Source organism: Alosa alosa, chromosome 1, assembly GCF_017589495.1.
Source record: "Alosa alosa isolate M-15738 ecotype Scorff River chromosome 1, AALO_Geno_1.1, whole genome shotgun sequence".
In the NCBI taxonomy this organism is placed as follows: domain Eukaryota; kingdom Metazoa; phylum Chordata; class Actinopteri; order Clupeiformes; family Clupeidae; genus Alosa; species Alosa alosa.
Genome location: NC_063189.1, coordinates 49,447,964 through 49,456,579, shown reverse-complemented (window position 1 = coordinate 49,456,579; position 8,616 = coordinate 49,447,964). Strand labels below are relative to the sequence as shown.

At 51.7% G+C, this 8,616-nt stretch overlaps 1 non-coding gene and 1 pseudogene across 1 annotated transcript; both read right to left on the bottom strand.

Annotated features, from left to right (window-relative positions):
- Positions 1-7,023: 7,023 nt before the first annotated feature.
- On the bottom strand, positions 7,024-7,137 carry LOC125308495. The gene has a single exon (XR_007195889.1). It is a non-coding gene; the product is annotated as a U5 spliceosomal RNA (small nuclear RNA).
- A 310-nt stretch (positions 7,138-7,447) lies between these two features.
- LOC125308899 lies at positions 7,448-7,618 on the bottom strand (annotated as a pseudogene).
- Positions 7,619-8,616: the final 998 nt, after the last annotated feature.

Sequence of the window (8,616 nt, the reverse complement as noted above, 5' to 3'; positions counted from 1 at the left end):
GATGTACAGTGGTAGAGAGACGCACAGTGGCTGAAAGTGGTACTAAAGCTTCACGCAGCTTCACGCGCGTAATGCGCGAATGAAGTGGTCATTTGAAATCGATGCCCACTGTACACCTCATGCCCTTTCCCTGTGTACAGGGCCATCAGCTCACAGACAACAAGGTGTGTGGCACCAAAATCAGCATTAAGCCTATTTTGTCCAGTGTACATGGACCACTGTAGCACATAGCCTGATTTTGTTTCACTCAGAACAAATACTTTGTAACCATATTTGTCTGGTTTGTTTGGGTTATACATTTTGAGTGTGGATTTCCCTTTGAATGCAATGGTCATTTCATCCAGTGACAGCTGCTTAGATGGGCCATACACTGCTGAAAACCAGGGGATGACCAAATTAATGATTGGGCGGATTTTGAATAGCCTGTCATGGCCTGGCTGACCCCTGTCAACATACTCCTCATTATTGATGAAATGAAGGAAAGACAAAATCATCTCAAATCTATTCCTGGACATCACCTTCCCAAATCCAGGTGTTGCTGTTGGCCAATATTCAGCCCAATAATCCTCCAACTCTGACTTCTCTACCAGACCCATACTCAAATGCAGAGAAAAGAAGGCTTTCATTTCACTGACAGTTACATCAGACCATTGATGAAATCTGGAGTGTGGCTGGAGTTGATGGGAGGCTAAAAACTGATGGGCATAGCGATTTGTCTCAATAACAAGTAAATTCCAGAACTCATCAGAGAGAAAGAGTGATAGAAAATCTAGGGGCGAATTGGCATTGGAGAGTTCTCTTTCCCCCAGATAACCAATTGGCTGATCAAAGGGTGTGATCCAACTTTGGTACTGCTCCTCATTGGCCAAGTACTCAAAGCCATCATCTTGCACTAAACTATGTATGGCTCCTCTGCCCCGTGTCACACCGCCTCTGCTCCTGCTGCGACCAGCACGGCCTGATCTGCCTCGCACGTGCCGAGTGGAGAGAAGTTGCACAGCTCGAACTAGGCCTACTGTCATTCTCATTGCGACTCCCCCTGCCTCCACGTTGCCTAACTGTCCTATGAACACTTCGACCTCGTCTAACATCCCCAGTGGCATTTGACAAATGCTCCAACAACACGTTACTGTCGCCGTGATTGCGGAGAGGCACACAGTCAGAAGACAAAGAAGCTAGCTGGCTAGCGCTGTAAAAAGACTGGACCCCCACATAACTTCCAGCCTCGTTTCCCACATCACTAACACGCCTGCTAACTTCCTGATGAACACTACGACCCCGTGAAACATTGTTCCCAGCACTGACCCAGCATTGGGCAAAGGACCATCTACATTGGGCAAAGGACCATCTACATTGGGCAAAGGATTAATTTGTGCTTGGTGTAGGTCTAAACTTTGTCCAGCTGCACCATTGCAAGGCAGGGACACATCTGATTCCTTCAGAATCAGGGTCAGCGAATAGAAAACCCAACACTTCATTGCGGGTAAACTTTTCTGATGCCATTACACGATAATGTAATGCAAATACTCTCTGACGTTGACAATACCGCTCTGATAAAAATGGCACACATGCACACTAGCTCCGGTATTTCTCGCACTGATTCAATGCGCTCTAGCGGGAAGATTTTGTATAGAAGCATGACGTTTTTTCGACTCGGTGATGACGAATGACATGTCTGCCATCTAGTGGAGTGGAGTTTGAACGAATTATGACACCCTATTTGACAAAATCGGCCGTTTTATTCAGTGCCGCATCTTGTCGACTAAAGTCGACCGTGGCGCCTAGAGGGTTAACGCAGTTACCAGACCTGACTGCTACCCGTTGCCCAGGTTGGATAATTATATTGACCAGGTGGGATCTGCAGTCTTTGTTAGTAAGTTTGACTTGCTGAAAGGCTATTGGCAGATTCCCCTCACCAGTCGTGCAAGAGAAATATCTGCCTTTGTTAACCCAGATGACTTTCTGAATTACCGCGTTATGGCCTTTGGAATGTGTAACGCTCCCGCAACGTTCCAGTGGTTAATCAATACAGTGTTGTCTGGTATGTTTGGCTGTGAGGCCTATTTGGACGATGTGGTCCTTTATAGTGCGTCATGGCAAGAACATGTTCAGCAGATCCGAGATCTATTTTGTCGACTGTCTGCAGCCAATTTGACCATCAACTTGGCCAAATGCGAAGTTGGCAAAGCAACAGTCACTTACTTGGGTAGAGTAGTAGGAGGTGGCAAGGTGCGTCCTTTGGATGCCAAAGTGTCTGCTATCTGTAGTTTCCCTCCCCCTGTTGATCGTCGTGAGTTACGCAGATTTCTAGGTATGGTGGGCTACTACCGTGGCTTCTGCAAAAACTTTTCATCTGTAGTAGCTCCACTGACAAATTTACTCAGTCCAAAGGTGGTATACCACTGGTCTGACCAGTGTCAGAGCGCCTTTGAGAATGCAAAGGCATTACTTATTTCGGCTCCCGTGTTGGCTGCACCTAACTTTGCGACACCTTTTTTTCTAATGGTTGACGCGAGCGATCATGGTGCTGGTCCTGTCCTCCTTCAAGATGGTGTTGAGAATGTCCATCACCCTGTTTGCTACTTCTCTAAGAAGTTCAATCAACATCAACGGCGGTACTCCACCATCGAAAAGGAGACCCTGGCTATTGTCCTTGCTGTCCAACACTTTGAAGTGTACCTGGGTGCTTCAGATAAAACGGTCATTTATAGTGATCATGACGCCCTGAAGTTCCTAAGCCGCATGAGAAACACCAATCAGCATCTGATGCGGTGGAGCTTGATTCTACAACCCTTTAACATCGAGGTCAAGCATATCCGTGGTACTGATAACGTCTTGGCAGACGCTTTATCTAGAGTACCTTAATGTCTACAGTTATTTGGTAACAGTATTGACATGTTTTTTTTTCTTTTTCTGTGTGTTTATTTGTGTATGCTGTGTGTGTGTTTGTACTTTAAATTACAGCATTGCTGTAAAAAGTAATTCAGTTTTGAAATTGTCACATGCATCTCTGTTGTGGGATGTTTGTGTGGCACCACATATGTTCTGTTCTTTATGGTTATGGAGACTGGAGTCACCATTTTGGTGTGGGGGTGTGTTATGTCCCTCCACTACCTGTGGTGGTGCTGTTTCCTCATTTACTGTTTGGCTGCTCGGCAGTATGTTTTTGCTTGTTCTTGATTGTGTGCAGGTGTGACCTGTAATGAGTGGGCGGAGCCACAACCTTTAAAACCTAGGCACCCTAGACAGTCCACGGAGACTTGTGTTCCGGCTACCACGCTGATTATTGGTCTTCCTGCATTGTTCCTATTGTGTTATAGTTAAACTCCCATTTTCTGTTTTGTAATTTACCTTATTGTTTAATAAACCCCTAGACCAAAACGAGCCCAATTGACTTTTTTGGTCATTCTATGTTGTGGCCAGTGCGCCTGGCCATAACAGTGACTGACCCGATCGAAGGGCTTCTCCTGGTCCACACTCAACAGGGCTAACGGCAACACCCTCTGCTCTGACCAGGCAATCACGTCACGGAGCAGAGAGAGGTTCAGAGCAAAACACCGCCCACCTACACCACAGGTCTGGTCTTCACCAATTATAGAGGCCATCACTCTCCTCAGTCTCAAGGCCAAGGCCTTCGCAGCGATCTTATAGACCCTTTCAACAAGGTAAACAAAAACAATGCTTGAACGTTCTATTTGGTTCCCAATCTACTTCCTCTGCATTAAGATAACATATGGAATGTTAAAAAGGAAGTCTTGTGGGGCCAACTATGATGCTGATAATGGAACTCTCTTGAAAGGGTCCATAATCTACGGCCAGGAGAGTGATTGGCCTCCAGTTAGCCAGCCTCGTCAACTCCCCCTTTTTAAAAAGGAGGGTCACCAGCCCAGACCTCATGGAAAGAGAGCCCCTCTGCTCACTCTCCCCCAACACCCTTTCCAACCCGGGACCTAAAATTCCTCAGAATGCCCGATAAAATTCCAGGGTCAGCCCATCCAACCCAGGGGACTTATCAGCAGCCATGCTTTTAAGAGCTTCCGTCAGTTCCCCCAACGAGATGGGCCCCTCCAAGCCTGCTCGTTCAGCGTCTCCCATCCTCCCCCCCAGGCTATCCAGAAACTCCCCCGCCAACACCTCAGACCCTGGCCTCTCAGAGAAGAGTTCCTCATAGAAGTCCGCCGCCGCCTCTGCCATATCAGAGGCGGCAGTCACTAACCCCCTCCTACCCTCCAACCCCAGCATAGCCACCCTCTTCTGTCTAGCCCGGGCCGACTGCAAGAAATAGCGAGAGGGCTTCTCGTCATCCCAGGCAGCCACCCTGGCCTCCAATTCCAGTCGCCTGGCCTGGGTCTCAAAGAAGGACCCCATCTCCCGCTTGAGCTCCTCCACCCTCTCTACTACCACCAAGCCGGCCCCTTCAACCTAGGCCACAAAGCCTCCAATTCCCGTGAAACCTCCCCCATGCGGCGCTTCCGGTCCCTGTTGCCCATAGCCACTCAGGACTGACAAAAAGCCGCCACCTCCACTTTCAATGCCTCCCACCAGACAGCCCACGATGGAAACCCAGCCCTACCCGCCCTCAGTGTCACCAACAACTCCCCACATCCAACCTTAAACCCCTCCTCCGTCAGCAACCCGTTGGGAAACCTCCACCGAGGCCGAACCCGGGCCAGCCCCCCCAAGTCAGCCCTCACCGAAACCACACAGTGGTCCGAACACCACGTTGGCGTGACCCGAAAGTCCACCAGGGCCACCCCACACGGGAAGAGGAGGTAGTCCAGGCACGACTCCGCCCCCTGAGCATTCCTCCACGTCTCCCCGCCCCCACCCACCCCGGCCGCCTTGACAGCGTCCTGCAGCCCCAGATCCTCACACACCCGTCCCAACTCCACACTCCCCCCCGACCTCCTCTCCAAACAAACATTAAAATCCCCACCCGCCACCACCACCCGGTTACATAAAAACAAAGGAACCAAACCATCAAAAAAACCCACCCTCTCCCCCCTCACACTTGGAGCATACACACATATCAAACGCAAGTCCAAGCCCCTCACCCTGACATCAACACATAATACCCTACCTGGAACCAACCCCACCACTGATTCCACCTCAAAATCCCCAGAACCAAAAAGAATCCCCACCCCATCTGCCTGAGCCCCCCCCCCCCCACACAGATGGCCCCCTCCTCCACCCCCCCTGAAAAACCCGCACATCCCCCTCATCCCTCAAGTGACATTCCTGAAGAAACCCCAAAGTCCCCAAAAAAGCAAACACTGACCCCCTCTTCCCACCATCCCTCATCCCCCGTACATTCAAAGAACAAAACTTAAACCCCACAGACATAATAAACAATAAAAGTGAAACCCAAACTCATCCCTCACCACCACCCGTCCTGTCCCTTGGCACCCAATTCCCACTCTTTGAAGCTGGCAACTCCCCCCCTTCCCAACCCTCCCCCCACCCACACCCTCAGTCCCAGTGCCGAAGGCAGCTGTCGCCGCACCACTCACCCCCACACCATTGTCCTCGACATCCGAATGGGACCACACGAGGGCTTTGTCCACGACCACAGCGTCCACCGACTCCACCACACTCTGAGCCACGTCCTGGCCCAACACTCCCTCCACCGACCGCATCGCCTGCTCCTCCTGCTCGTCGGATGTGTCCAGCACCTCCACCGGGGGAGGACGAGACGCCCGGCTCTTCTTACCCCTCGACCGCTTCGGCTGAACGCTCCACTCCTCCTCGGAAGCCACACGCTTGGCACCACCTCTGTCCTCCTCCATCCCCTCCGCACCCTCGGGACCGTCATCCCCCGACTCAGGGGACGACAAGTCAGGCAGAGAGAGCAGGTCCTGCGTCGACAACAGCATCGCCGACTCCTCCAGGTGACACAGCACGTAGGCGCCTGGAACACCCGGATCTCCCGAGTCAGCCGGAACCCCGGCCTCCGACACCACCAGGGGGAGACCACGCGCCGACCCTCGATCCGGAAGTTCCTCCACAGCTGCAGTACCCCCTCCGACCACCGGATGGTGCTCCGACGAATGCCCCAGGCAAACGACCTCTTCCGCCCTAGACAATCCCGATACAGATGATCGCCGGCCCCGCAGAGGCTGCAAGTCTTCGGCAACCTACATTCTGCCGGTCCATGGCTGATACCGCCGCATGCGCGGCACACCAGCCCCAGACAATCAGCCTTAGTGTGCCCCAGGCCCCCACACCTATGGCACTGCTGCGGCATGTCCGTAAAAAACAAAAAGCCCCGGTTGGGCCCAATTTGGAAACTCCCCGGCGGATAAACCGGCTTCCCCCCCAAATCCCTCTTAAAACGAACAAAAAACCGGCGCTTCCCATGCCACACTCCCCAGGGGTTAAGCACCTTGGTCCCCCCGCGGACAGAAGAGCAAAACCGCCCCCAAAAAAGTGCAATCTCATCCGTATCCACCCAAGGGTTGTACATATGAACAGTAACTAAAACATTGTCATTATCAAACAAAGGGACCGCCGTAAGGCCAGCCAAAGCAGGATTGTCCTTAGCATTCAAAAAATCTGTGAAAAACTTGTGGCAACTAGCCGCCGAAAAAAAAGTCACATCAAAAAAGCCCGCCCGTGCAAAATCCTGGACACAAAATAACGTTGACTCACCAAAACCAAAAACCTTCTCCAAAATGTTGTCCATTAGAAATCCCAAGTGAACTCTCTCTCCCGAACCTCCGCTCTGGAACCCAGCACAATCCTGACAGAATATCGCAGCCGCACCCCACTGGCCGGCACAGAGTCGTCCATTGATGTCATCGCCTTCTTCCGAATCGCGTGGGCGAGATGCTACACTTGATCTTAGCCAAAAGGCCAAGAAGCGATACCCCACAACTGCACAGGGTCCGGCGGCTCCTCTAAAGCGGCGCCCCAGCTCACATGGTTCTGAGAGGGGGGGGGGACAGCAAAAGCGGACCGGACGCCCTTGTCGGCGGCCGGCATAAAACAAAACACCACGACGCTTGACTTTAGACAGGCAGGTGCAGCTCCGCCAAAGCAGAGCTTCCAAAAATACCGTAAACTCGGGGCAGTTCCCCTCCACGGAAATCTTTAGTAAAAGGCAAAAGATTTGTACGAGATGAAGAGAAACCCGAGCGATGGCTGCCACAGGGCAAGCTGGACGGAGTGCATGAACGGCGCCGGTCGTGGACATGAGGGTGACTCCAAGGCGTTGCCCAGTCGCAACAAGACAGCAGTATCAACATCCCCTTTAAATTAAAAAAAAAAAAAAAAAAAAAAAAAAAGTAAAAAAAGGGGGGAAAACCCAAAAGGTGCCGAAAAGGGAGGTGGCGCGGTTGGCCAAAAGACCTGGCAAGGACTCCTGCTGTGTCTGCTCTGTCAAGGAGGATTTCATCAGTCAGTCAGTCAGTCAGTTCCACTGGGTTGGTTCTTTTCTTCCACAGTCAAAGGGATGTGCACCGTTCCCGGAGTCACTGCAATACCGGGTCGATGCGTGGAGCGGACGGAGCAAGCCCCTCTTCCGTCTCCCTGTTCCAAAAATCAGATTAATATATGGTCCTCGGGTAGAGGACGCATCAGATATTAAACTGATAAGAACAAATTTCCTTTGGAAAACTTTTATTGTCACCAAAACATATTATTTTTACATTACATTTGTGTTTAGTTTGATTTTCACATATCAAGGACTCTTAGTGCATTTTTGACTTTCCGTCACAGTTACATCATTTCTTACATATTTTCATCACATGGCTTCCATTGCCTTCACATTTCACACTTTCAGTAGGTTTCACACATTCACATTTTATTTTTTTCCACAGCACATTTTTATACAAATAAAATCATGTGTCTATAAAAGCCATTTTTGTTTTAAAACTGTGTCTGTGTGTGCAAAGTCCATGTGTGTGTTTAAAAGTCCATGTTTATGTAAAAGGATGTTAAAAGTCCACGCTTTTAAAAGAGTTCCAAATGTGATAAAATGCAGAAAAAGTCAATTAAAAAGTCTCTGTTGTGCCGGACTGGGGTGAGCCTCTATCAAGAGTCTCCACCCCGCTCCCCAGAAGAGAGAGGCAAGCGCGGATGCGCCCAGTGGAGGTCCTCCCCCTCCGCCCGCTGCTCCGTCCCGTGATGGTGGTAGTGGGGGTGCGTCGGCGGGAGCCAGCAGCCGTGGGGGTCGGGACCCTCCTGCGTGTGACCCCGGCCTCCTCCTCCGATTGGCGATGCGCTGCGCCTCCTGTCGCGTAGATGTTGCCAGCCGCCGTAACGCTGGCAGGGGCACGTCACACGCTTCCCCACCAGCAGGTTGCGGGAGGTCCACAATGCGGCTTTGACGCTGCTAAGGGTGAGCCAGAGCGCGGCGAAGTCGGCGGCTTGAATGGTGTTGGCGCCCTGGCCCACCTCGCTAGCCGCTAGCTCAGCTGGACCTCCCCTGCTGGCAGGCTCGGGCATTTCAAGGGGCCGGTATCGGCCCACAGGTCCCTCGCCACGCTGCACTCCCAGAGCAGGTGCCGCACGGTCTCAGGTTGGCCACATCCTGGACGTGGGCAGGTGTTGATTCTCCCCATGCCCCGGGAGTGCATCACGGCTCTGACCGGGAGCACGTCATGGAGCGCCATCCAC